The 21,841-nt window shown below is 42.0% G+C and overlaps 1 protein-coding gene across 3 annotated transcripts in view; it reads right to left on the bottom strand.

The window, feature by feature from the left end:
* Window positions 1-21,841, bottom strand: part of LOC144822711 (ras-related protein Rab-5B-like) — a 306,529-nt gene that overhangs the window by 120,148 nt on the left and 164,540 nt on the right. The window lies entirely within an intron of this gene.

Raw genomic sequence — 21,841 nt, 5'->3', positions numbered from 1 at the left:
TTCCAGTATAACACTCATTTGGTTAATTTATCAGATTTCAAAAGAATGCATTACATAACTGATCATCTCCGACATAATATGGCATATACACAAGTCTGGTTATGGCAAGCACTGTGGCTTGAATTTGTTGCACACACTTCACTTGGTGTATTTACACCACAATATAAACATTCAATTTTTTCACTATATTACAATTTTATTCTTGTTTTTTTGACAATTTTAAACACAAACAACCCCTTCTATCAATGTACATGACATTGCCATTGTATCAGTGATTAAATCAAAATATCATTATTCTTTTCCATATACATGTCCTACAACGTAAACATTTCTTTCACAAAATCATAATCTGTTTGTTGTTGGCGTCCAATGCATTTCGGAACCATTAACAGTTCCTTCTTCAGGGGCTAGTCTGTAAACAAAACATATAATAAATACAATCAATGTCCATGCATGACTCAAAATCACAAATCATGTCCTGTTACTTCCACTTATAGAGCTGTGTGACCTACATAATGCTAACACCCAGTGTATGCAAATGATATATCCTCATTTTTAAAACTGTTTTTAATATTGTTACTTGTACTCTGACTTCCCTCCGCCTACTTACCGCGTTAGAACCCTGGGTCCCCTGCAGCCGATTAGGCGCTGCCGCGGGATGCACTGGGGGGAAGACGCCATCTTACTGGTACTTTTGGGGGCAGACAAGTTGTTTGGAAACTCCCGCCATCATCTTGCCTAAATAATGCTCGTCACCCGGCCGGGCAGCAGACGAGCGTAGCGGGCGCGCCGAAGGCAAGCCCGTCTGCGCCAGGCCGGGGCCCGGGGCCCATCACTATGCCCAGCGTCTATACTACTCCTCCACACAACTCCTGGTATTTAAAGGCTATTGGTCTCTTAGTGCCCCCACCCTTGGCCCACATTGAAAATCTTGGCATATCGCAGCCAAATTTCATCACATCACCCTTTCCTACGCCTGGACCACAGAGACCCTCGCTGCCGACCGCCAAGCCGGAGGTTCCCCCTTAGTCCCTCCCTAGTCCCCCCTCTGTTGCTTCAGCCTATCTCCTCAATACCCGCTCAGCGGTTAAACACCAACTGGAGCTATTTCACTTTCTGGACACAGTCAAGCCTGATATCTTGTTTCTTACCGAAACGTGGTTTTCATCTGACTCCCTTCCCGATGTCTTAGCGGCCCTTCCTGACCCCTATTACGGTCTTCGAGCTGATCGTCCGGAGGGGAAGGCTGGAGGTGGCGTGGATCTGATAGCCCGCTCTAATCTCCAGTTCCAACTTCTTTCCTATCCCTCTATTACTGCAGTTGACTTCTTAGTTGTCCGCTCTGTCTCTCTGTTGGTTCCACTCACTTGCGCGCTTTTTTATTATCCTCCTAAACCCATGCCCTACTTTATTCCGCCTATGCAGGAATTGCTGGCCACTCTGGTGGTCAACAATTCCTCTGTCCTGGTACTGGGTGATTTTAATTTCTGGCCTAGTGACCCTCGTGAGGATCACACGTCTAAAGACTTTACAGAATCACTTCATAGCTTGAACTTCACCTCACAGATCCACCTCCCTACCCATATACATGGCCACATCCTTGATCAGATTTGGTCAGCCAATTTGTCCAATTTCTCCCCCACAGTCTCCCCTTGCTCGTGGTCTGACCACTCTTTGATTTCCTTCTCCCTTGAACTTGGGACTGACAACAAGCCCTCCCCTCCCAAAAATGTTTGGGCTCGGAACTGGAATCGTGTGGATCTTGCCACACTCTGCTCTTCCCTAGCGGCCTCGTGCCCCAGTCTGGCCGATGTCTCCCCTAACGCTCAGATGGCTGCCATTAACAGCTGGCTTTCTGCCACCTGTGACTCAGTTGCTCCCCTTAAATTGGTTAGAACGTGTCGTTCTCACGAGGCTAACAGAGGGTTTACCATCGAACTTAAGGCTCAGGCAGGCTGAACGCCACTGGAGGCGCTGATACTGCCCCACATTAAAAACACAATATATGATCCTCCTCCGGAATTATAAAAAAGCCATTCTCTTAGCAAAATCAGAATACTTTTCCTCCAAGATTCTTCTTGCAGCAAATACACCCAAGGAAATCTTTACCATTGTTCAGGCAGCTTCTGATAGAGCCACCCCCAAGCCACCCCCTTTTCAACTTCTTTGCAATTCTTTCAATGATTACTTCATTGAGAAAATTGCAACCATCAAACGCAATATTCCCCCGCCTCCTCTCTCCTTTTCTTGTCCCCAGTGGCTTCCCACCCCTCCTTTTATTGACCTACTTCCCCTGATCTCCAAGGAAGCTTTCTTTACCCTGCTTAAGAAGGTTAAATCAGGGTCTCCCTCCGACTGCTGCCCCATACACATTCTGAGGGACGTCTTCTCTAGTTGTTCTGAACCCCCCTTGCCCTCCTCAATACTTCCATTACTCAGGGAATTGTCCCTGACTCGTTTAAATCAGCCTTTCCAATTTCCGACCTATTTCTTTACTCCCGTTCTTGGGAAAGATCTTGGAGAGCCATGTTACCACCTGCCTCACTGCCTTCATCGAGGAGAACCACCTCCTAGCCCCCCATCAGGCTGGATTTCGCCCAGCCCACTCTACGGATTCTGTTGTTCTGTCCGTCTTAGATGAGCTTAGGAGGAGTTCGGATATCAACTCTCCACAGGCCTTGGTCCTCCTTGACTTGTCCGCCGCCTTCGACACGGTCGATCATTCCATCCTTCTCGACCGTGTCAGAGGCGCTGGTATTCGGGGATCGGCTCTGGCCTGGCTAACCTCTTTTCTAGGAAACCGCACCCAAGCCGTGCGGCTGGAGGGCTTTTCTGCCCCCACCTGCCCTGTCTCTTGCGGGGTCCCCCAGGGTTCCTCTCTTTCTCCTCTTCTTTTCAATCTCTATATTTTTCCTCTCATAGCCGCTCTGCAAAAAAATGGAGGTCACGGTATTTAATTATGCCGATGACCTTCAGCTTATCTTTAATCTTTCATCCTCCCCTGACTCTACCCTCAAGTTTCAATCCACCCTGACGTTCATCTATGATTGGATGAACTTCAATCACTTAAAACTAAATCCCGATAAGACGGAGCTGGTACTCACCGGTGGCCCCTTTAGCCCCTGGACTTCTGCTTTCTGGCCTCCTTCCCTTGGCCCCTCTCCCCAACCCTCTGCCTTCGTAAAAACTTTAGGTATTAAAGTTAGTCAGGACCTCACCATGCGCCCCCAGATCAGCACTGTGGTCTCATCCTGTTTTCTATCTCTCAGGATCATACGCCAAATCTCACGCTTTTTTTCTGTCACCGCCCTCAAACTCATCCTCCTTGCATGGTTTTATCCCGCCTTGATTATGGCAATGGCCTGTATGCAGGTATCCCTGCTTACGAACTCCGGCGCCTGTAATTAATTCCAAATCAGGCAGCTAGTCTCGTCTATAGACTTCCTAAGTCCCACCGAGTTACTCCTCTGTTAAAAACTCTCCATTGGCTGCCCATCCTGGACCGTTCTCTATTCAAGATGGTTGCCTGATCTTTATGGCTCTGGCTGGCACTGCCCCAGACTTCATCAATTCTAAGATCAGCGCATACATCCCCAACAGAAACCTACGTTCCTCCACTCAGTTTCTCCTCAGCGTTCCTCGCTTCCGGAGGAAAAAGCTCGGAGGGGCGAGGTTTCCACCCTTGCCCCCCTTTCTGGAATGCCCTTCCCTTCGCTATTAGGTCCATTCCTACCTATATGGACTTCCGTAAAGCCCTAAAAACTCTTCTCTTCTTTCAAGCATATCCGCCGCAGTAACCTTTCTGCTCCTCCCAGTGCTATTTGTCTGCAGCGCCAAGAAGCCGCCTGGTGTTAGAGCGCTTTATAAAACCTTTCAATTTCAATTTATATGGTGATGCCCTATCTTCCTCTGGTTTGCAAATGTCTCAAGGACCTGTATAACTGTATTAAGAACTGTAAACAACCAAAAATCAGTGCCACAATACTTTCAGAAAATATATATATAGTTATCTCCATAAGTACTGTATGGCAAGCTCTTACCTCAACCTCCACTTTCAGAAACCAATATCTGAAAGATAATTAGCAGACGCATGCATTAATGCCACCGAGTTGTTAATAAAGCTCTCATCCAGAGCAGTGCTCTACCGATATTCTGACCACCAACACCACCACAGCGTCTTACCTCGTTCTTTTACCTCTAGGACGTGGTATCTGTGACAAGATAAAGACTGATAGAATATCTTATAGAATGCGCATGCCGCAGCTAACATTCCCATTTGTTATCAAACAACATAAACTCCATAGATATGACGAATCGTTGCCGAACTGAACTCCTACCTTAAATCCATGAAAATCAGCGCCTCTAAACAACTTCCGTATTTTCACGTGAACTCCCGGTTGCTATCGCGAGTTTCATATAGTCTGTGACGTTTAAATGATGAACACTAAAAACGGACTACCATATAGGTTCGGATCTCCTACTCACTTTAGGCGGCCGCCATGTTCAAATTATCACCGAAAATGTAACCAAGATTAAAAAAACTCTACCATAAAGCGTGACTCAATTAACACCACTCTTTACCAGTGTGTTAATAAATCTTTAAGAATCAAACTTAAATTCCACAAACGATTGTAATGATTATTCACGCCAATAAAAATGATAAGCAATATCATGATACTACGGGACTGACTGCCATCACACGTCCATCACACTGATGTTTTTTCGTTCACCAAGAAGATGCTTCTATTGACGAAATTTGTAAATGACAAGACCTTATTAGCAACGTGAGCTGCCCCATTCCTCTAGTTGCACATCAAATTTTCATACCGGATATAATATTTGTAAACTATCCATTAACACTTAATGTATCAGATTTCAACAACTTGTATAAGCTCAAAGATGTCAATTAATCTTTCAATAAAATGCCCGTGTGGAAAGGCATATGTTGGAAAGACGGAACAAAAAATTAAAATCAGGCTCACAGACCATAAAAGTCGCATTCAAACAAAAAACTTAACATCAGCATTAGGAGCCCATTTGACAGAAGTGAATAATTCTATTTTGCAGTTAAGGTTTCAGATTATCGAGCAAGTACAACTAAGGCCAGGTACAGATAATCATAAGAAATTACTTCAATGCGTAGTTTATTGGATAAAATCCCTAGAATCAATGATCCCCAAAGGATTAAATGACAGATTAGAAATGTCATGTTTCATTTAAGACTAGTAGCACGTCGATACAGGTTTCATATGAGCATACATACACAGTATATTATCCATAACGTGATTAGACACATCATTTTAGCGGGTAGCTAGTGGGATCATAACCCTGGCTTAGGCCCACAAACACTGGATTGAAAGATTACTTGACATCTTTGCGCTTTGTGTTTATACAAGTTGTTGAATTCTGATATATTATTTGTAAACTATCCATTAACACTTAATGTATCAGGTATGAACATTTGATGTGCAACTAGAGGAATGGGGCAGCTCACGTTGCTAATAAGGTCTTGTCATTTACAAATTTCGTCAATAGAAGCATCTTCTTGGTGAACGAAAAAACATCAGTGTGATGGGCGTGTGATGGCAATCAGTCCCGTAATATCATGATTTTGCTTATTATCATTTTTATTGGCATGAATAATCATTACAGTCGTTTGTGGAATTTAAGTTTGATTCTTAAAGATTTATTAACACACTGGTAAAGAGTGGTGTTAATTGAGTCACACTTTATGGTAGAGTTTTTTAAATCTTGGTTACATTTTCGGTGATAATTTGAACATGGCGGCCGCCTAAAGTGAGTAGGCGACCCGAACCTATATGGTAGTCCGTTTTTAGTGTTCATCATTTAAACGTCACAGACTATATGAAACTCGCAATAGCAACCGGGAGTTCAAGTGATTTGCACAGATTTAAGGTAGGAGTTCAGTTCTGCAACGATTCGTCATATCTATGGAGTTTATGTTGTTTGATAACAAACGGGAATGTTAGCTGTGGCAGGCTCATTCTAAAAGATATTCTAACGGCCTTTATCTTGTCACAGATACCACGTCCTAGAGGTAAAAGAACGAGGTAAGACGATGTGGTGTTGTTGGTGGTCAGAATATCGGTAGGACACTGCTCTGGATGAGAGCTTTATTAACAACTCGGTGGCATTAATGCATTCGTCTGCTAATTATCTTTCAGATATTGGTTTCTGAAAGTGGAGTTTGAGGTAAGAGCTTGCCATACAGTAATTATGGAGATAACTATATATTTTTTTCTGAAAGTATTGCGGCACTGATTTTTGGTAGTTTACAGTTCTTAATACAGTCATACAGGTCCTTGAGACATTTGCAAACCAGAGGAAGGTAGGGCACTACCATATACCATTTGCATACACTGGGTATTAGCATTATATAGGTCACGCAGCTCTATAAGTGGAAGTAACAGGAAGATTTGTGATGTTGAGTCATGCATGGAGATTGATTGTATTTATTATATGTTTCGTTTACAGACTATCCCCTGAAGAAGGAACTGTTAATGGTTGCGAAATGCATTGAGCGCCAACAACGAACAGATTATGATTTTGTGAAAGAAATGTTTACGTTGTAGTACGTATATATGGAAAAGAATAATGATTTAATCACGGATACAATGGCAATGTAATGTACATTGATACAAGGTTTTTTTTTGCGTTTAAAATGGTCAAAAAAACAGGAATAAAATTGTAATATAGTGAAAACATTGTATGTTTATATTGTGGTGTAAATACACCAAGTGAAGTGTGCGCAACAAATTCAAGCCACAGTGCTTGTGATAACCAGGTATTACAATTAGTAAGGGTTGACAGCACTTGCTTGTTGCAGCACCCCTAAGTAAATAAAGGAACAGAAAGGAGTACTTACTGAGGAGTGCACCTCCAAACATATATATACACAAATATATATACATATACATATATATATATATATATATATATATATATATATATATATATATATATATATTATATATACACACACACACAAGTCTGGCATCTTTTTCACGGCTAATTAAGGGAACATGCATAGGACTTCTTTGATGTCAACGCGTTGTGATAGTTTTTGTGCTATGTAAAGAAACACAATTGCTTTTTGTGGTGCTCCTCTATATGTAGTATCACTACAGAGACCCTACAGGAGCAACACAAGTCACTCACCCATGCCTAAACCGGCTAGGGAGACATCTTTCGAAAAAGAAATATGGCTTTGTTCGTTTTCCATGGTTGTAGGTTCCCTCCCAGATAATACATTACAATTAACTACAGGGGCCGAAACGTTTCAACTTTGTGAGTCCTTTCTGTCCTAACTTGAACCACAAAAAAAACCTCAATATTTGGATCCGGAATCAAGTAAGGCCATAGGATCTCTTTAATGTCATGCGTCGTGATCAGAGGACGCCATGATATGTTATTACCTTCTTCTACAGTATCTGAAAACCATATAGGGTATCATGATAGTTTGAAGACAATTACTAGAACAGGTCAGAGAAAAAAAGAGGTCACCTACTCAGGTTGAAGAGAATCAGATTTTCAGTGACCTACGAAAATGTAAAGAAATATTGGTGCATCTCAAAGACTATGACAAAGTGTCAAATAACTGGCTCCAGCACCAAAAACGAAGCAGCAGCCAAGTAGCCTCTGGTCGTAGATGCACAACTTGATGAAAAAGACACATGTGGCTGGAGTGCAATGAACAGGCATTAGCATGTTTAACAATGTGTTTTTGAGGAAATGCAGACTCTGACCAAAAATATTTCTGACCCAAAAAGTAAAGTGTCACCCATCTTTACTTCATACAACAAAAGGTAGCAGGGTGGATCTTGCTGCACAAACAACACGTCTTATTCTGTGTACTATCTAATCATCGATGCCGACCTCCCGAAAGCAGCCAACAACAATGGTTTCAAACATAACATAGCAATACAATGAATGTGAGAGGTAAAGTCATGAGAGCAAAAAGTTCATAGGGTGTAAATCCCACGAATGATGTACAAAAGGACATAAGGGGACATGAATCCAGCCACTAAATATATTGCGCATTATGTCGGGCTCTGCTAACGGGACTAATGAACTGACCAATCTTACCTGGTTATGTTCACCCACAGACATAACCAGTAATTATGACTCCCACAAGCATTCCTTATTCTCACTATTTCAAACAACATATTTACTATACACTCAGGTGTTGTTTAATACGTGAATGAACATAGTCATAGCCAGACAGGAAAAAACAAAGACATTTTCCTTTCAGTTTAGCATCTCTTGATGTACAATGTGTGGCATTATGGATCTAATAGGAATGATATTTAACATCACAGAAATGACTGAGACAACAAAGTCCTCATATACTCATATTTCCTCTAATATTGTGAAATCAGAGAAAATAGTGCATCTCCATGTCCAAATTAAGGCCCTCAGTTATAGCTCTTAACCTCAAAATCCTGCAGCTCTTATTTTTGGTGGGTAAATATATTATTGATGTACATAGATTCTCTAGGTTTAGATTTTTTGGTCCGCTTGGGGTCTTTTTTCTTGTGACTACAATTTTTAGATGTTCTCTTTCTCTATTTTTAATCCTCCTTTTCACACTTTCTCCTCACTGATTGTTTCTTTCCTTTTTGTTTAAATCATTTCTTGATACGAGGTGGCTCAATATGTATGTTTTTAAATATGTGTTTTGTGATATATGTAATGTTTCAAATTATCTTCCTTTGAGAAATAAACAAACAGGTTTTTCACTGTGTAATAAATATAAAAAGCGTGTTTTTAGCATTGTTTTAACGGATAGGATGTTGGATCTACACATTATGGGTGTTGACTTGGTCACTTCTATTTATTCTTTATATTTAGAAATCATTCAATGGATTTAGGCCTATGTTGTGGGGTCTAAAATATATGTAAACATTGTTGAAGTATTGTTTTTAAATATTTTGGTCTGTTTATATATTGTTTGTTATTTGTAGCCCTGAAGAAGCCCGCATGGGTGAAACACGTTGGCTGTTATATGTTGAATAAAGAATAAAAGGATTTACAATAATTTAACAAGTGAAAGACTCAACATTTCTGTCATCATTTTTTGTACATCATTTGTGATTTGCACCCTTTTTGCTCTCATGACTTTGCCTCTCCCATTCATTGTATTGTTATGTAACCCATCTTTGTACAAAGGGGACAGGATTAGCTATCGAACAACAGATAGACTCCCCTCTGGTTACTTAAAAGCCCTTCTGCAAGGTTGGGTTACAATTATCTATACTTCTAAAAGTAACCCAGGGTTTTTATTACTTTTGAAAAAGTAAACAATATTGATATCTACATTGAAACGGCTTTTAAGAAAGCACAACAGAGGGAAGTAGATATATTGTTTGTTACATCAGCATCCCTTTCAGATTGAAAAGAAAACAGAAATCGGATCACTGAACTGTAGCAAAAGCTGATGCTCTTAAGTTGAACTTAAATCCTAAATTCTTAACACATAGACCTGGATATAAACTAGATGCCCATACGAGAAGGCTAGACGTTCAAGACTAAAACTGGATGACCTCACTGACGTTAGGTGCCAGCCTTCAAGATTCTATTCAGTGCCCGGCCTCGCTCAAACACAGTTGGAAATATGCCCCCCCCACCCAGGCAGGGGATGATCCGAGAGTCATCAGTGTACATAACGAGCAGAAATCTTGAGCAGAAATAAGCTTTGTCAACAGTTCAACATAGATGCTGGGCATGCGGGGGAGGAGCAAGATGGCGGACTGAAGCTGCCACGGAGTTCAGCCGAATGACGTCTCCTGCTCCCGCACCTAAACCGAGCTGAGAGGTGCTTGCATGCTGCAGCGTCGTTACAGCGCTGCTATAGAGCTAAGAAAAGCTAGAAACGGAAACAATTCGGATTGTTACCTGAAGTTGCACCATTCCTGAAAATAGGGGAGAGGGAGCACGGATGTGGCGGCCTTTCGCGAGCAGGTCTGGGCGATTGTTCCTGGAGTCTCAATTGCTCTTCTGGAAGCTGGCTGGCCGGCAGTCAACTGGTCGTGCTTGGTCTTCGCTGTTGTTCCGACAGCGGCTCCACTACCACAAGCGAGAGGGGTGGCACTGCCGAAAACGGCCCCACGTAATACCCGCGCTGGAAAGAACGTTGTGGCGGAGGAAACTAATACCTTAGATGGCGGGGGCACGTTAGAAAGAATCAATGTGGAGAAGCCCAGCGCAGCTGTTGGAAGACCGCTATCACGCTTATGGCAGTCTGGGAAAGCAGCAGAGCTACTCGTAGGCAAATCAGAGAAGGATAAACTAACCGGCAATCAAATCTCCGAGGCTTTGCTGGCAGCCATCTCAGAAGGTAACATTGTTACAATAGATAGTGTTGACACTGTTGACACTGTTTCAGCTACTGCTACTGCTGCTGCCGCAGATGCCACATAGGTTATTACTGATGCTACCATGGCTCCTATGGATATGCCCCAACTGCTGCTGGAAGTTTAGACAATAGCGATACTAATGTAGAAGCAGAGAGTGGAGGGGCATTGTTGAATCTGCTAGTGCACAAAACCGGGGTATTGGACAGGAGCCCCTACAATTTACTTAGCACGCCCAGATCTGATAAGACTGCTCATTCGAAAAAGTGGCAGAATTAGGGGCAAGAGTTTGTAATGAAATGGATGGTATTGCAGTCGAGGAGAGAGATGGGGAAGGTGAGGAGACGGATTCATTTGAAGACACTGAGGAGCCAACTGAACTATCTACGCTGTTGACAGATACTGTGAAACCATCTATGGATAAAAGGGGGAGAGGGAAGGCGAAAAACAAAAATAAAAACAGAAAGAAATCACCTGCTGGACAGAATGCGATTACACCGCGAGGGAAATCAATCCCAGATAATAGCCCTCTGCGCAAATGGGTACAAGCAAAGGGGGCGTCAAGAGTATGGCGTCACGATTCTCGGGCAGTAGTCCTACTGAGGGCATCCCAGCAAAGGTTTATTCAGTGTCCTCGGAGGTAGATAGCGCCAAAATGGGGCTCCCGGATGGAGTAAGATCCACACATTTAGGTCTCAAAGCTGCTCATACTGTGGAAGGTACTCAAAGCACCCAGGTGGTGGCTGTAATGGGGGATGGAGCAACTGGTGCAATAGGTGCAACAGGTACAATTGGCAATGAAGAAGCTATGACACAATCGCTATGTCTGATATTGCATTCACTGAAAGAGAAACGACAGGAAGCTCAACAGCACTATACTCAGGTCCGTGAAAATAATAACGGAGTTCAACAGTCCTTACAGAACTGGCAAGTAAGCTTGGAGGAATTACCCAGGATATTTCAGAGCTACAACAGATGGTTGCTGATACGGAGGAACCATCAGCTCTTACAGATGGTCTTACAAAGAAGCATGATGATCAGATCACAGCAATATAGATTAAACTGGAGGGCCTGGAAAACAGTCAGCGCGGACAAAATCTAAGACTGTTTGGTATCCCTGAAGGCTCGGAAGGGGCGGATCTGAGGGCTTATAGGGTGCAGCTATTTTAGAAGGCCTTCCCTGAACTCTCGGTTTGGTACTGGTACTCTCATTTGCAGAGAGTTCACAGATTACCATCGGCACAAAGAAGCAAGGGAGGGCAATACCCAAGACCATTAATGATTTATTTTGGAAATTTTTTGTTGAGACAGGCAGTTGCATTGAAAACTCGACCTAATTCTCCGGTAAAAGCGGAAGCAATTACTTTTTTTGTCAGATCTGATTTAAGTAAAGCTACAATGGACAGACGCTGGAAGCTGCGTCAATTCATAGACCCGATAAAAGCCCTCGGGCAAAGGCCTCTTTGCAAGAACCTGCGCACCTAAAAGTTCTTAAGGACGGTCACACTTACTTTTTTGTTGAAGAAAAGGAAACAGGGCAGGCAGTGGCCAAGTGGCAAAAGGAGGCTGCATTGCAAAAGTAGAATGGGGGTCATAAATTATCAGTCTTGGATGTGCGCACTGTCCTAAAGCTTACTTAGCTAGTGTCTGGGTATTTTGTTTACACTCGCAGGGGGGGTTTTCTGGTACTAATTTATGTACCTCCTAAAGGGCTGTGCAAATTTGCTTAGCTATGTTTTTTTCTTTTTCTCTAATATTTACCTAGTTTATTTTCCCTCCTTTGCTTGGTAGAGTTATAATAAGGTTAATTCTAGGCCAATTTAAGCACTATCTCAAGGGGAAAAAAAATGATGTTTATATTTTATGAGGTGGGTGCGGGGACGAGCATCATGGCTGAAGCTCCGCAGGGCTGCCTTGTTAGCGGCAGCTGGTTAAAGGGGGGAATCCTCTTCCATGGGACAGGGTGGAGGGAGGGTCGGCGTGTGGAGGGTGGGGTGGGAGGGGAAAGGAGGCAAAAGGGGAGGAAATTAATCACAAGGGCACTTTTGGTTTAGGGTAAACGCAGGTTTCTAGCTTTTCTTATCAAAGGCAATATACTAAGGATTAGAATATCAGAGGTATTGGAGGTGGTAAAGAGGGTACAGCTAAAAGTCAGGAATTTTTATCATGTATGGTCTGGAATGTGGCTGGCCTCAATAGCACAATTAAACAAAAGATAGTCCGTGAGGAATTGTGAATGTACCAACCCCAGTTAATTGTTGTAACAGAAACACATATTGCCTATAAAGACCGAAATATGTTAAAACATTTAAGGTATGAAATTATCACGTGCACTACTCTATCAGTATCTATAAAGGGAGTAGCCATTTTAAAATAAAAGAAATTCACAGGTAGAGTGTTAAAAAGTCAATCTGACCAACGTGGTCGCTGGGCACTTGCACAGCTTGAGATGGGTAGTACATAATGTGTAGTCTGTGCAGTATATGGTCCCAATGTGGATGACCCTGCCATTTTTGAATATCTTAGTTTAGAATTGTTGAACTGGGAGGGTGAAAAATTGATTATGGGGGATTTTAATTGAGTCATAGATTATGTCCTAGATTTTTCTGGGAAAGGTTGTGCACAAAGAATGCGTAAGACGCAAACTGCTATACTCCAAATGGCAAGGCTTCAGTCTGTGAAAGACTTATGGAGAAACAAGTATTCGACAATACCGGGTTATACATATTTTTCAGCCCCTCATAAGTCTTATTCCAAGATAGACATGGTGTGGGTGTCAGAGGGTCCAATTAGAACATCAGATATGGAAATATGCCCCCGCGTTACATCAGACCTCAATCCTATTATTTTAGTATTCAGGGTCAACACAGAAAAGAGGGACATCAGGCCGTTCTCATTTCCACGATATCTGTTGACAGATAGTGATTATTTAGATAACATGGCTCGGGAATTGGAAGAATTTTTTTTAGAGTACACACAGAGACAGCAGCATCAATAATCGCGTGGGATACAATGAAGGCGTTTGCTCGTGGTGTTACACAAAAATATATTTATGCACAGAACAAGAAGCGCAAAAACGAAATGGAGTCTCTGGTGCGCACGCTATGTAATCTAGAGATGCAGCATGTGGAGGCAGTAAAGAAAGATCAGATTATTCAAGATACTTTGCTTTTATCATTAATAGATGCTAGAATATCAGTGAAGCAGGGTAGATGGGCATCTGCATACTGAATCTTTTGGTATTCTGGAGCAATTCCTTTTGTTTTATCAAAAACTCTACTCACTTACATGGGCATCGCACCAAGAAGAAATACTAGGTTATATAGAGGACAGTTGTATCCCAGTAGCAGATGCTGATGAAGCGGCTATATCAGAAGAGACAGTCTCTGTAGAAGAAGTGGAATTGGCGTTATCAACATTACCAATGGGGAAGGCGGCTGGAGATGATTCACTACCATTAGAAGTTTATAAATCCTTTAAAAGGATGTTGCTTCTGCCTTTGTGTAGAGTGATACAATCTGTGGCAACTAGCGGGCAGGTACCGGAGTCTTGGAATACAATACAAATTGTATTTTTCTTAAAAAAGGGCAAACCACCAACAGAATGTGGATCATATCGGCCCATTTCCCTTATCAATACGGACGCCAAGGTTTTTTCAAAAATCTTGGCGACTCGCCTTGCTCCACTTATGCCGCAGCTAGTTTCCGATAGACAGCATGTGTTTATTATGGGGAGGGACACTAACGCCCACGTCAATATGGCCAATGGAGCATTTGATTTTGCAGATAAAAAAGGGATTGATTTCGACATGATGCTTTTAGATGCCGAAAAGGCCTTCGATCGGGTCAGGTGGGATTTTTTATGGGCCGTACTGGCCAAGATCAGCCTAGGATCTCAGTTTCGGTCCTGGGTACAGGCTTTATACTGTAATCCACAGGCAAAGTTGTCTTATGGGGGAATTCAATCCCTTCCATTTCAGATCTTGTGCTGCCCCCGTCCCCATTACTTTTCGCTCTATATATATAGAGCCATTTATACGTACACTACAAAACTGTACACAAATTAAGCCATTGGAAGCCGATATTTCTAAATTTAAGATTATGGCTTATGCTGACGACATTGCGGTCTACGCAATTAATCCAGGGGAGGCTGTGATAAGTATTAAGGAAGAAGCAGAGAAATTTGGCTTTGCTGCAGGCTACAAACTGAAAGTTGACAAAACTCAGGTGCTTACTACAGTTAGGATTCAGAATTATACTACCGGATCTTGTACTACTGTGACCTATTTGGGGATAAAGATAACGGCTAAAATTAATCAGATTATTGATTTAAATTACGTACCCCTTTTAAAAGAAACTACTAAACTGCTAAAAATTTGGCATAGGGTCCCTATAGGCTTGTTAGGCAGGTGCAACCTGATTAAAATGAAAATTTTACATAAATTCCTATTTTTGTTTCGGTCTATCCTTTGAAAGTCCCCAATATATTTTTTTTAAAACTCAAAGGGATCTTTAGCAGCTTTATTTGGGGATATAAAAAACCGAGGAGGGCGATTGAGCTGTTTAAAGCTACATTTGATCAAGGCGGACTTGGTTTTCCAGATTTTAAAGTTTATTTTTGGGCTTCTTTCACAAGACTGTTTCGTGTAGCCTACTTGGTTTAGATCAAACAGATTCAGTGTTTGGGTTTATTTTAGGGAACCAGAGGAATAAGTTCCTATATGGAATTAGAGATCCAAATTATTTTAAAAGAGTGAAGTTCAAGACTGTTAAAGATACTGTACATATTTGGCAAGCAATGTCTGCTAGGTGTAATTTACCGACATTTTATAAAAAACTATCCATTGTGGGAGAATCCCATTTTCCCTGAGGTGTTCCATGATCAAGCAGGTAAATCCTGGGTGAATTATGGAGTAAATTGCTTGGGTGATATATATAATGATAGAGGGATTAAATCATTTGAAAATCTACGTTTAGCCTATAAACTTCTGGTTGATTTTTTTTAAAATATCTTCAGTTCAGAGATTATTTGGTCTCCAATGTGGAGGTGAAAGAAATAATACATTCAATTGTCTGGGATTGTATATATGGAGGGAAATCTAAATCTCTGATAATGGTCAATGTATGCTCATTTACATAGTTTTAGACCAGATGGTAGTGAGAAATTAGCAGAAACCTGGAGTCAAACTTTGGAGATAATGGTCTCACCCAGAATGATCAAACAGGTTTTAGGCTATGTCAAAGATTCGGTCCACTCTGTCAGTCTGCAAACTCTAACAACTACGTATTACCTGCATGTTGTACTACACCCCGGCTAGAATAGCTAAATGGCCCAGGGAAATATGATGGGGGATAAGATAAAGTGCCCTAAATGTGGACTATATGCTGCTAATCTGAAACATATGTTTATTGAATGTCCAGAATTGAGGGGGTATTGGAAGAAAATTGAACAAATACATCACTCTAAATTAAGATTGGATCATCCACTTACGGATCTTGAAATTATGTTAGGGTACAAGGATGACTCTCCAGCAGTAGCACGCCTTTTTTCAATCTTGATGGCTGCTGCTAGGTTGGGTATTGCCAGGGTATGGGTCTCTGCTATACCACCTAGGGCAGAGGATTGGTGGGCGACCGCTAGAAATACTTATGGTTTAGAGGCAGCCCTGGCAAAGTCAAGGGGTATCCGTTAGTTAGCTAAGTTAGAGGTGCTATGGAGACCATTGTCTTTGGATGGATTAATGCAGTTAGTATTTGTTTAATATGAAATAAGATGCGTCTCCCATAAAACCTCTCCGTATCTGTCATTTATATTTCTGTTTTATTTTTTTGCCTGATGTATAAACTATAAAGACCTGCAGTTTATGTTTATTGTATAAATATACGCTTTTTGATGAAAATAATTTTTTTTAAAAAAACAGTTCAACATAGATGCTAAAAACAGGGTGTTCAAGCAGAGCCATCAGGGACCCCAAAAGACAATGGTCTGGTGTTGGATAGGAAGTGAGGAGCATAGTTGGAAGGAAGACAAAGTCCAGGTAAGTTTCAGATAATCCTTTAATGAGACCGATCTCCACAGCTACCCGGCAGCAACTGCCAGTGCCCAAACATTCCGTGTTCCACGCAGGGAATACAAGAGAGGAATGCCGACACGAGAACCAGCACGAGAACCCAGAACCCAACACACCCTCTTCCTTCACATAAACAAAATGAAGAGAACATTTTTACAGCATAAGGAAAACAAAACAACATAAGTTACACAATTGATAATTAAGTAAATGAATCAAGAAAATTCAATACTCCCCTTCCTTCACATAAAACAAAATGAAGAGAGCATTCTTAAAGCATAAAGAAAACAAAACTAAGTGAGTCGTATAATTGATGGTAAAGTAAAAGAATCAAAAAATTCAATACCTAACATAGTCCCGGAATCTAGAAGGAACAACCCTCGTCCTGGAAGAGGTAGTTCGGGGAACAACCTCCTTGATAGGAACAGAAACCCTTGAATTTTCCTCCAAGGGAAGCGAAGTCATGCAAGGCGGGTGAATTCCAAACTTTCCTTTCACAAATTCCACTTTTGACTCCGGAACCACTGAGAGAGCACACTTGTTGCAGATCTTTCCATTCTCCAAAACAACAACACGCGCTCTCTTACTTCTTTCACTCTAACAGGAGCAGAAAACCGAGAAGAACCCTTGTGAACATAAACAGGCTTCTTGATTCTCACCCAGTCTCCTTGATGTACTGGAGATGCCCTGGCACAATCAGATGCATACCTGGCTTGAGCAGCAGCCCTGACATCAGCTACCATGCCTACCTTCTGCTGAACCACTTGCTTCCTTGACATCCAATCCTTATTCAGCTTAGAACCTGCAACTCTACCCCTTATCAAGGTGAAAGGAGACATGCCAGTACTCAAATGAGGGGTGATTCTCATTGCCCACAACATGTTGAATATGACCTCTCTCCAGTGTAAATCATTGACAAAAGCGAACTGTGATTGATCCTTGATCACACACGGTTAAGGGGTCCAACTAAATCAATTGCTGCAGGGATGATAAAGAGAGGTGAGAATATGCTTGATGCCCGCACCTTCAAAAATTCCTGCATTTCCACACACACTAATTGGGTCCCATTATCACTTACCAACTCCTCTGGAAAACTTTCTCGAAGAAAAACATCCTTGAAAAAATTTGTGACCGTCGTCGAATTTATACCATCCACAAACCCAACCTCAGGCAACTTGGACATATAATCAATCAACATCAAAGCATATTTAGGAGAACTGCCCATACCACCAAAAGGACCAGCTAAATCGAAGGACAACTTACACCAAGGTGAGTTTTTCATCGCTATGGGATTGGTGGGGGAGGGATAAGTTACTAGAGTTTCGTCACTCAAAACGCACACCACGCTCACAAACACGGAATTCAATGGACCTATCAACACCGGGCCACCAGAAGTCCTCCCGAACCCTCCACTTCATGGCACAAATGCCCATATGACCTTCATGGGCCAGATCCAAAACCTTCTTACGCATGGTCATAGGCACAACCAACAATCCACCTCTACGTAGAATCCATCAACAAGGGACAACTCGTCACAAATTCTTTTGAAAGGAACCAGTTCAGGAACCAAATACGTGTTATTAGGCCAGCCGTGAACTACCAAATCCATTACTTTCTTGATCTCTATGTCTTCAGACATAGCCAACTTCCAACCGACTTCAGACAAAGCAGCTCCTGTGTCAGCTACATCGCTAACAGCACATACCATTTCCAAATCGTCACCCACAGAGTCACCAGAAGACTCCGAAAGCGGTAACCTAGACAGGCAGTCAGCTACATGATTCTTCACACCAGCCTCAGACTCCAGACGATAATTAAATTCATTTAACCTGTACTGCCACTTGGTTATGCGTGGAGTGGCCCTACCACCACCCTTAGTGGTGAAAAGATCAACCAGTGGCTTATGATTGGTCCTTAGAACAAATTCATTTCCCCACAAGAAATTGCGAAAATATTGTACACCATACCAGAGCCAGGGCGTCCTTCTCTATGGTAGAATAAGTACTTTCCGCTCACCGAAGTGCTCTAGAGGCAAAAGCAAAGGTCTCCTCTCTATTGTCAGATCTTTTATGCATAAGGACTACACCAAGACCCATATTACTTGCATCAGTGGTAACAATGCAGCGACCATTGATATTAAACATCTTAAGTGGGTGTGCTTGTACAATTGCTTCTTTCAATAACTTAAAGTCACAAGCAAATCGGTCTGACCATACATACTTTACATTCTTTCTAAGGAGCTCACGCAAACACACTGTCTTGTCCGAGAAATTAGCCACAAATTTCGCGTAGCACTCCACCAGCCCAAGAAAGGAACGAAGCTGGTCTTTATTCTGTGGTTCAGGTGCATTTTGGATGGCATCCAGAAGTTTAACTTTGGGTTCAACTCCTTTCTCAGAAATGTGGTGCCCAAGGTAGTCCACACCTTCCTGGAGAAATTTACATTTGTCTTTTCTTAGTGTTAAACCACTAGACTTGACAATATCTAATACCTCCTTGACTCTAGAATTGTGCTCTAACTCTGTTTTACAATAAATCAAAATGTCATCCTGGAAAAACACGACTCCTGCAGTGTTCTTAAACAAACTTCCCAATAGACGCTGGAACACTGCAGAAGCCGATGCCAGACCAAACGGCATGCGTACATAACGAAATGCACCTTCGGGTGTCACAAACGACGTGAGATGTCTCGAGTCCATGCACAATTCTACTTGATGATAAACAGAGGAAATATAGAGGGTAGAAAAATACTTTGCACCCTCAAGAGTAGACAACATTTCATTGATTTTGGGTAGGGGTTGGCGGTCCACCCATATGCAAGAATTTAGATTGTGCAAGTCTACACACATCCTAAGACTTGTCAGCCTTGCACGCCAAAAAAATGGGAGACAACCACTCAGACCCCTAAATGGGCTCAGTTACACCCATGGAACACAATCGCTCAAGTTCTTGTTTGAGCTCGCCACGCATGTAAGGGGTATTTTACGTACTTTATGTGCAACAGCTCTTGCACCTTCTTTCAAGACAATACGGTGCTGAAAACCCTTGAGTTTACCCAAATCACCATTAAAAATCTATGGATACCTTTGAATCCAATCACTTTTAGATAATGATTTGGCGGTAACAGTATGTACAGGGGTAACATCAGGAAGATTGGAGTAGAATTGCTCGGCCTCATGTTTTGATAAAACCATGTGCGGATGATTGGGGTCTAGGAATGATCCCCAGCTCTCCTTGCTCCTCCCAGCCTAATACATTCAGACCTTCCTTAATGTATACAGTCCCTTGTGTTAAATCTCCCTTCAATTCCAACTTGCCCTTAAACTTGTCAAGAACTTCTACCCTTTTCCCACCATAAGCAAAGATTTTTATGTTTGACTGAACAACAGGAATGTTGCCTAATTCTTCAAAGTCCTTGGCATTGATGAGGGTAAAAGGATAACCAGAATCAGAAAGAAACCTAATACTTCTGCCGTTTAACTTTATAGCACACACAGGGGACTTTCTCTTATGCGGTTCAACAATGGAAGCAATTTCCACCACACCGTCCAATTGAAGAAGACAACATTAACAATTCATAACTTTCATCATCATTCCTAGAGTCAACATTTTCACCCACAATAGCTTTCACAACATTTAAAGCAAGTTTAATTAATGGCAAAACAAAATTTTAAATTGCCCAAATGAGACCTGCTCCCACATCGATAACAGGAGAGGTCAGGTTTTCCAAGTCTCTCAGTTCCTTCAGATTTTAATTTAGGCAAACTGGATGCAGAAGGAGAAATGCTAGGTACGTTTGGGTCTGTTCCTTTTGTAGGTTTACTCGTAGATTTAGTGCTGACTAACTTGACTTTGTCGGATGATGCAGACCCACTCATCTCTTTCATGCATAATTGAGAATGCTCAATAGTTCTGGCTAAAATGAGAGCAGTTTCTAGATCAGGGTCCTCGGAAGCCAAAAGTTTTGACTGAATCTTTTTATTGCAAGTTGATCGCAAATAATTTCATCTCTGAACTCTCTATAATTACACATGACTGCTAGAGTTCTGAGAGCGGCTACAAAAATCATCAATGCATTCACCAGGGATTTGAGCAAGTGGCAAAAATTTATGACGCTCCAGTACAATATTTCTCTTAGGACTAAACCTCTTATCCATAGTTTTAATAGGAGTGGCGTAATCATCTGCTAATAAGGCGTCGCCATCATCACCACTACTGATACATGTTCTTACTAACTCTAGAGGTAAAGTCTTTAAAATGGTTCTCCCTTCTGTGCCTAAATTGTATACAAGCAAAGCTTTCTTCTTCTTTGAAGAAAAAGTGTCACCATCCCGCGCCTCAAGATAGGCTTCAAATGTCTCTTTCCATTGTTGCCAAATAACAGAAGGGGTACCAGGTGACTGCAAAAAGGGAGGTGGTACCACAACGTGATCCATTGCGTGGGTGAGTTGCTGCCACGAAAATCACTACGAACAATATCAAAAGTTTTAAGTGCTGTGATGCAATTAAACAGAAGGAATTTAACACATTACTAACGTGCCGATATGCTGTTCCCACAAACTTCAAATTAGAGAAAATGCTCATCTTAACAGCAGCTAGAATTAACAGTACAGTAGTACTGTAATGTAAATTCCTTTAATAATCCCAGAGAATGATAGTGTATATGTCATTGAATAAACATGTAGATTTACATTCCAAAAGCAGTGAGCGTATCACTAAAGTAACACGCAAAGGAAGATTAATAGTGTGTGCTTTGCAGAATGAACTTGCTGATTTTAATCCTAAAGTTCACTGACTTGCAAAATTAGTGTACGTATAACTGAAATGACACGCAGGAGAACTCAGTAGAATGCTGTTGCGAGCGCCGGTATACAAGTCGATTGCCACATTCACAGCTTTCACAACTTATCACACGCGCCGGTATGCATGCAGGTTGCCACAACAAAGGAAGTCACCCTAGCAACGTTGAGCGCGCCGACAACTGCACAAGTTACTATGGCAACTTAACACTTCAGCGAAGTATCGTCACTACACTATCACGCCCACAATAAAACAAAATGAAGAAATTCTCACCGGACCTCTCCTTGAAGGTGTGATTCACGAAGTAGAGGACAAGCGGCATCCGAGTCCTCACTGAGCACACCACAACCAAATCCAGACGACACCTCCGACCAGGACCAGTAGGCGTGGCTTAGAGGCAGGGCAGACAGCAACCACAGCACACGGCAACAAACAGTGGGGAAGGCTGGGAACCGGACACTTCGTCGCCAATGAAAGGAAGACGAAGTCCAGGTAAGTTTCAGATAATCCTTTAATGCGACCGATCTCCACAGCTACTTGGCAGCAACTGCCAGTGCCCAAACATTCTGTGTTCCACGCAGGGAACACAGGAGAGGAATGC

This window comes from Lissotriton helveticus, chromosome 3_1 (assembly GCF_964261635.1).
Source record: "Lissotriton helveticus chromosome 3_1, aLisHel1.1, whole genome shotgun sequence".
Lineage (NCBI taxonomy): Eukaryota > Metazoa > Chordata > Amphibia > Caudata > Salamandridae > Lissotriton > Lissotriton helveticus.
Note: the sequence above shows the minus strand (reverse complement) of the source record. Positions and strands in the feature narration are given on the sequence as shown.